This window comes from Chrysochloris asiatica, unplaced genomic scaffold (genome assembly GCF_000296735.1).
Source record: "Chrysochloris asiatica unplaced genomic scaffold, ChrAsi1.0 scaffold00018, whole genome shotgun sequence".
Taxonomy (NCBI): Eukaryota; Metazoa; Chordata; class Mammalia; order Afrosoricida; family Chrysochloridae; genus Chrysochloris; species Chrysochloris asiatica.
Window position 1 is genome coordinate 1517920 of NW_006408536.1, and position 7762 is coordinate 1525681.

Here is a 7762-nt window from a genome sequence, read left to right on the forward strand (position 1 = left end):
CATCACTAGTTGCCTCTGTCCCACTATGAAGGCTGTATTCTTGATCTTCATCCACAAATGGTTCAAGTCCTTCTTGCTTTCAGCAAGCAAGGTTGTGCCATCTACATAACACAGGCTGTTAATGAGTCTTCCTCCAATCCTGATGCCACGTTCTTAGATTATTTGCTCAGAGTACGTATTGAATAAGTGTGGCCAAATATACAACTCTGGAATACAGCTTTTCTGAATTTAAGTCATGCAGTATCCTCTTGTTCTGTCCCAAGGACTGTTACTTTTTCTGTGTACACGCTTAGCAGAACAGTTAAGAGTTCTGAATTTCCATTCCTTGCAATGTTATCCATAGTCAATAAAACACAAGTAAACATCTTTCTGATATTTTCTGCTTTCAGCCAAGATCTGACTGATGTCAGTAATGATATCCCCACCTTCCACATACATAATCTGAGGAATTTGGCTTGAATTTCTGGCAGCTCCCTCTTGATGTACTGCTGCAATTGTTTTTTAAAAAATTATTTACAGAAAATTTTACTTGCGTGTAATATTAATGATATCGTTTGCTAATTTCTGAATTTTGTTTTGTCACCTTTCTTTGCAATGGGTAAAAATATGGATCTCTTCCAGTTAGATAGCTGTCTTCCAAATTTCTTAACATAGACTAGTTAGTGCTTCTATTTCTGCATCAATTTGTTGTAACATTTCAATTTGTATTCTGCCAATTCTTGAAGTCTTGTTTTTTGCCAATGCCTTTAGTGCAGCTTGAACTTCTTCTTTCAATATTATCAGTTCTTGATCATATGCTACCTTTCAAAACAGCTGAACATCAATGAATTCTTTTTGGTACAGTGACTATGGCTCTTCCCTTCATCCTCTTTAGATTTTTCCTACATCATTCAGTATTTTGCCCATATTGCAAGCTGAGACTTAATTTTTTTTTCTTTAGTTCTTTCAGCTTAAGAAATACTGAGTGCGTTCTTCCCTTTTGATTTCCTAACTCCAGGTCTTTGCACATTTTATTATAATACTATGTCTTCTTTAGCTGTCCCTTGAATTTTCTGTTCAGCTCTTTTACTTCATCATTTCTTCTATTTGCTTTTGTTGTTGTTAAGTGCCATTAAGTTGGTTCTGACTCATAGTGACCCTGTATAGAGTTTCAGAGGAATGGATGGTGAGTTTGAACCACTGAGCTTGTGGTTCAAACCGACCTTTTGGTCTAGTGCTTATCTTACAGTGCTACATAAACTTCAACAACAAGTTCCAGAGTGCCTTCTAACATATTCTGCTCATTTCTTTCTTCCTGTCTTTTTAATGACCTTTAGCTTTATTCACGGGTGATGTTCTTCATGGCATCCCATAACTCTGCTGGTCTTCAGTCATTAGTGTTTACTGCATCAAATCTGTTCTTGAAATGTTCTCTAAATTCAGGTGGGATACACTCAAGGTTGTACTTTGTCTTTTGTGGATTTATTTTCATTTTCTTCAGATTCAGCCTGCACTTGATTTGAGCAATTGACAGAAATACAATTCCAAAGTTGGCCCTTGGCCTCGTTTTGACTGATGATACTGGTCTTCATCATCATTTCTTCCCACAGATGAAGTCAATTTGATTCCTGTGACTTCTATCTAATGAGGTCCAAGTGTATAGTCACCATATAGATTGAAAAAAGGTATCTGCAATGAATATATATTTTTTTCTATAACCAAGGCCATATTTTCCATACCTGTGTTTACCTATTATTATTATTATTATTATTATTAATGAACTACAGGACACGTCTGAAAATCACGGTTGAGCTACAGACCAACTTATTGGGCATGAGGAAAAGTCCTGATCACAAGGTAAAAACCTGATTAACAAAACAGAAGTACAATCTAAGATGATGATAACTAGGAATGTAGACTCAACGATGACTCTTCTGTTTCCAGAAATAGAACTGCTTATTTTTTACCTCATCTAAAACAAGATGAATCCTAGAATCTGAGGTAGCTAAACCTAAAATAGGTTTTTAGCTAGCTTCAACAAATTAAGGTTATAGAGAAATAAACTCGGAAAGCCCAGCAGATCATGAGTGTCTCGGCCCAAATCAAAGCATTAAAATATTATATAAAATGTGTTAGAGCTGAGAGTTTTAACAAACTTCCAGAAACATTCCTACATAATGAAGTCTTTGTTATGGGATCTCCAAACGACTTCATTGTCATTTAGGTCCAAAGTGATAGGCTATTGCAGTAAAATAATGCACTGTTTCATTTATATGAACAGGAGATTGAACTGACTCTGATTTTGAACTCCTTAAACTTCAACAATCTTTTACAGCCTGACAAGCCTGTTGAATAAAAGAGGAAGTCAAGAGGTGAAGAAGCAATTATAAAAGTTTGCAGCCTTGATTGCCATACTATTAGGCAACAAAGGAAAAAGAAAATATACGCAAATACAGATGGGAGCACTGATGGAATATGTTTAGTAACTGAAATGCAGGTTCTGCTCTTAATGGAGTTCTTATCCTATAGTAAGGAAAAAATTTTTCTTGAGCTGATTAATCAGCATTGACAGACATATATAGCTATTGCTATTTGGCACACTACTGTTTAAGCATGTATTTACTAACTCGTCTGTAATTACTTTTTTGGAACATTACCCAACACTGTTTTAGAGGATGAAAGGATTCATTCGCTGTGAAATATATATATATATATATTTATATATATATATGCCTTGTTTCTGGCAGACATCTCTAGCCAGCTCTATCATTTGGAATGGTAGATGTAAAATTAAAAAAAAAAAAATCTATATCAATGATTTTTCTTTTCAAAGCAAGAGTTTCAACACTGGTTATTTTAAGGGGCTCTGAGATATTCATTAAATAAGCAAGTCAATAAATCACATTACTGTTAGAAGCTATGGGATATCTGCATCTTTCATTTCCACACGGATGTGCAGTGACCAACCATAAATGGATTTCTGAATCATACCAAACTCTTCTTCCCACCCACAGGTGTTACCAAACAACAGCAAAAAACCAACAACAAAGCCAAACTAGTTGCCTTTGAACTAATTCCAGCTCATGGGGGGGGGGTGCGGGGGGGTGGCATTTTCTGTAGAGTTAGAATAGGGTTCCAATTGGGTTTCAAGGCTGTGTTCTTTCTGAAGCAGAATAGGAGGCTTTGGAGTTCTCGAACTTGAGCATGCATCACTGTCAACTGGAGGGCCTGTGCCACACTCTGCAGAGTTGTACCTCCAGAGTTTCTGGAGCTGATGCTGCTTCGGCTGATCTAGGAAACCCCTCACTTCTCTGCTTTCTCCATTCTCTGCTGCTTTTCAACAACCACTTCATCCAATCACCTTTCTCATTCCTTCCCTGAGAAAATCCTCTGCTCTAGACAAATTAAAGCAATTGATGAGTCCTTTGTTACAATTCAATCAAGTCCAGCTTGTATTTACAGATGACCCACCCTACTTGATACAGAACTATTATTGTTGAAACGAGTTCCAACTCATAGGGACCTTGGAAAGGGTTTCCAAAGACTTAGTATAGACTTAGTATATACTCAAACCTATTTCATATGCATAATGTTAAGATTATTACAAGTTTTTAAAATAAAATTTATGTGTACTAAATATCAATGACATTAAGAAATATTTTCTTTACAGATTAAACTCTAAAGATCTAAAGATCCAGGATCATTGAGCCTTTTAAAACAAATTTCAAAATCTAGTACTGTGCTTGCATGTTAATAAACATTTTGTAAACGAATGTCTGATGGAATAATTTAGTTCAGCCTTCCATTCAAATCAGAAAGCTCTCCTATAAAGTAGAATCGATACTTTATCATGTTTATATAATTAAATTGGCTAGAAAAAAAACAACTTTAGTTCAACCAAACCTGACTTTAAAAAGATCTTTATGGAGCAAATTACATTTCATCTGCTTCCGTGTCCTGTTGTGGTGATGTAGGCTAAACACTGGATCACAAGGTCCATTTGAATTGCAAGGTAAATGGTTCAAACTCACCATCCACTCCTCAGAAACCCTATACAGTGTCACTATGATTCAGAATGAACTCAAAGACACTTAACAACAACAGGTAACAGCAAACTATTCAAGTATTTTAAATCACTTGCCCACTGTACTGAAGATTAAGAGGTTTGACACCACCAACCACTATTCTTGAGAAAGAGGAGGGAGTTTGCTTCTATAAATATTTATAACTTCACAAACCCTCTGGGGCAATTCTTCTCTGTCCCATAGGGCCCCTAGGAATTGGAGCTGACTAGAAGGCAGTGGCTTTTGGGTTCCCTTTCCAGTATGAATAACATGTGTTTTTCAACTCACTCGCATGTAAATGCTTTGGGAGCTTTCATCAACCTAGTTACTCACATCAGAATACAGTTTATCACTCTCCATCTTAATTTCAACACAAGGCCCCAATGAAGAATCTATAATAGATTTACCCTCTCCTTTGATTTGAAACTGTTTCATATAGGCTAAGCATCCAAATAATGTTTAAGTAGACATGCACTTACATGTGGTCCCCATTAACTAACTCCCGACACTATAAGTGTATTCAAGTCTGCATTTATAAAATTATTTTTGAAGCTCAGTGTAGAATTTCATATTTAGATTTGATAATCTAATAATCCTTTATCAGACTTAACCCATTACTTTGATCTATTAAAACTTCTTGATTCTTGATTAATTCTCCAATATGTGACCATTTGGGCCACTTTGAAAATCATCTATTTTATTAATTATACTATGGCTCCATTCACTGAACTGAGTCTTATGTTTTCCTTATAATATTCCCAATTGGAACATATATATTCAAGTAATTGAAATGTATGTATATTCAAGTCACCTTAAGTTACTCATTATTCTTTCAACAAATGAGTATTTTAGATAGCACCTTGTTATTGTTGTTGTGTGCTGTCGAGTCGGTTCTAACTCATAGCGATCCTGTGTAGGGCTTCTGAGGCTGTAATTCTTTGTGGGAACAGAAAACCTCTTTCTCCTGCAGAGCAACTGGTGGACTTGAACTACTAACCTTGTGGTTCACAGTCAAGTCCTTATCCTACAGATCCACTGCACTCCCTGATAGCACCTTAGTTTTCAGTTACTAAATTGATACGATCTATAAAGAAGAGATGGTTACGTAGATGTTTAGGGATGAGTACTGAGAGTTGCTGATGAAGAGTTGTACTGAAAGTGTTTAAAATTCAGGCTTCACTTACTTCACAATCTTATTTGAAATGAAACAAGTCCTGGTGTGGGGCTCTGCCACTATCCTAATGCTGAAATAGGCTAACACAACTTCTCATCAACTGAAAGCAAAAACTAGCACAATTTATGGGGTTTCTCTTCTTTATTTAAGGTAATTTAGCTACACGAATTTGCTTACTCCACCAACCGCTTTGCAGTACATAACTATAAGCTGTATATATAACTAGACAGTAAGTCTTAATGGGAATGTTATTGTTGTTGTGTGCCGTGGAGTCAGTTCTGACTCATAACGACCCTGCACAGGGTTTCTGAGGCTGTAAATCTTTATGGGAGCAGAACGCCTCATCTTTCTCCTGCGGAACAGCTGGTAGTTTCCAACTGCTAACCTTTCGGTTCACAGCCCAATTCGTAACCACTACGCTACCAGAGCTCCTTCAAGATGTCCTTAGGTTTCTTGACTGAGTGTTGATGCACTGTATTAATGTATTAAAAATAAATTGGATGTATTTAATGGGAATAAATACATCCAATTTATTTTTAATACATTAATACAGTGCATCAACACTCAGTCAAGAAATCTAAGGACATCTTGCATTTGGCAAATCTGCTGCACAAGAACTCTTTAAAGTGTTCAACAGCAAACATGTCAGCTTGAGGACTAAGGTGTGCCTGACCCCAAGTTATGGTATTTTCAATAGTCTCATATGTATGTCAAACTTGAGCAATGAAAAAGAAGACCATGGAAGAATCAATGCATTTGAATTTCGGTGTTGGAGAAGAATATTGGAAGTACCATGGACTGCCAGAAGAACACATCTGTCTTAGAAGAAATGCAGCTAGAATGTTCCTTAGCTTTGGGACTGTTATCAGCAGGGATCAATTCTTGGAGAAGAACATCATGCTTGGTAAAATGGAGGGCCAGCGAAAAATAGGAAGAACCCAAATGAGATGGGTTGACACAGTAGCAGTAACAGACAGATCATACGTAACAACAATTTCAAGGATGGCATAGGAGTGGGCACTGTTTTGTTCTGTTGTGCATAGGGTCCCCATGAATCAATACTGAGTCAACAGCAATAACAATTTTATAGATTCTAGCATAATATTTTAAAATGTAAAAGTGAGTTAACTTGTAATTTATAATGTAGTGAAAGCTCATAGAAACAGTTGTTTAAACAACTTCTATATAGTCTGTCTTTGTTCTTTAAAATGACAAAGAATTAACTGCTTGACTTACAGAAATTTTATGATACTTTCAATAAATATTGTAAAACAGGATAGTTTCACTAATAAACTATTAAAGTTACATTAAGAGTGTGGGGGAGAAAGTAGAGTCCCCACTGAATAGTTTTCATCTTGTTTAGACGGGTCTGGTGAAAAGAGATAGGGATGATTCTTACGATTCAATAGTGAGCAATTGTTATCATGACTACTTGCGACTATTACAACTGTAAAGGTAGATGTTATGTAACAAAAAAGGGGGAGTAATTACTCTTATAGTCCAGGAACAGAGGACCCTAGGACCATCAAAGGAGAAGAGTAGGAGTGGAATATGGGACCCTATCCAGAGAAGCATCAACACCAGAGATGGAGGCAGAGATGAGGACATGGAGAGATAGAACAACTGAGGAGTCTAGACTCATGGAAAGAGAAAGACTGAGTGGAGACAAGCTTGCAGAATGAGCCTTTTGGTTGTTTAAATTATTATATATTCCTGAGTGTTTTTGTGTACATCCCCCCCACAACCAATAAAAAAAACAAAAACAAAAACCAGAGGGACTAGAAGCAAGTCCTGTTGAATGATGATGCACGGAAGAGACTGTAATCATTGTAATAAAATGATGAGTGTAAAACCAATGTTCTCCCATGTCAACTGTTACTCAATTCACAATAACAGCTTAAAAAACAACAACAACAAAAAAAACTATTATAGTTACATTTGTAAACTTCAGATGTTGTTAAGTGCTGTCAGGTTGGTTCTGACTCATAATGACTCTGTACAAGGTTTCCAAGGAGTGGCTGGTGGATTTGAACTGCCGCCACACCAGGTTTCCCTAAACTTTAGATAGACTGTGAAAATACCTCATGTTGGGATTAAGTAAGTAAATGCTTTCTTGGCTTATCAACATTTCACATAAAGTGATGAATAGAAAAAGTGTATACTTTTAATAAAAATGTTCTAATTTACGAGACTTTAAATCTAAATCTAAATACTGTTTATAACATCTATGACATAATACTCATCATTCTATTTTTTTGTAGTGTTTGAACAGGCATTCTGAAATCAGTCTTGATTTTAAAAGGCTAAGAATGAATAGATCTGGCAATTCTAGATATGACATGGTATTGAAATGATTAATTAGAAGGCAAACACCAACAAAGACACAAACAAACCCCCCAAAAACCCTTGTATTTTACCTCATATATTATAAACAAAACAGAAAACACCTTAAAGGAAAAGAAATCTTGAGATGGTTTTTCTCCTACAAATGGCAACAACAAAAATTTTGAAAGCTTCCCTATTTAGTAGTTTCTCTACTTTTTAA

The 7762-nt window shown here is 36.0% G+C and overlaps 1 protein-coding gene across 1 annotated transcript in view; it reads right to left on the reverse strand.

The window, feature by feature from the left end:
• Positions 1 to 7762, reverse strand: part of IL1RAPL1 (interleukin 1 receptor accessory protein-like 1) — a 1809453-nt gene that overhangs the window by 345632 nt on the left and 1456059 nt on the right. The gene's annotated exons all lie outside the window — the stretch shown is intronic.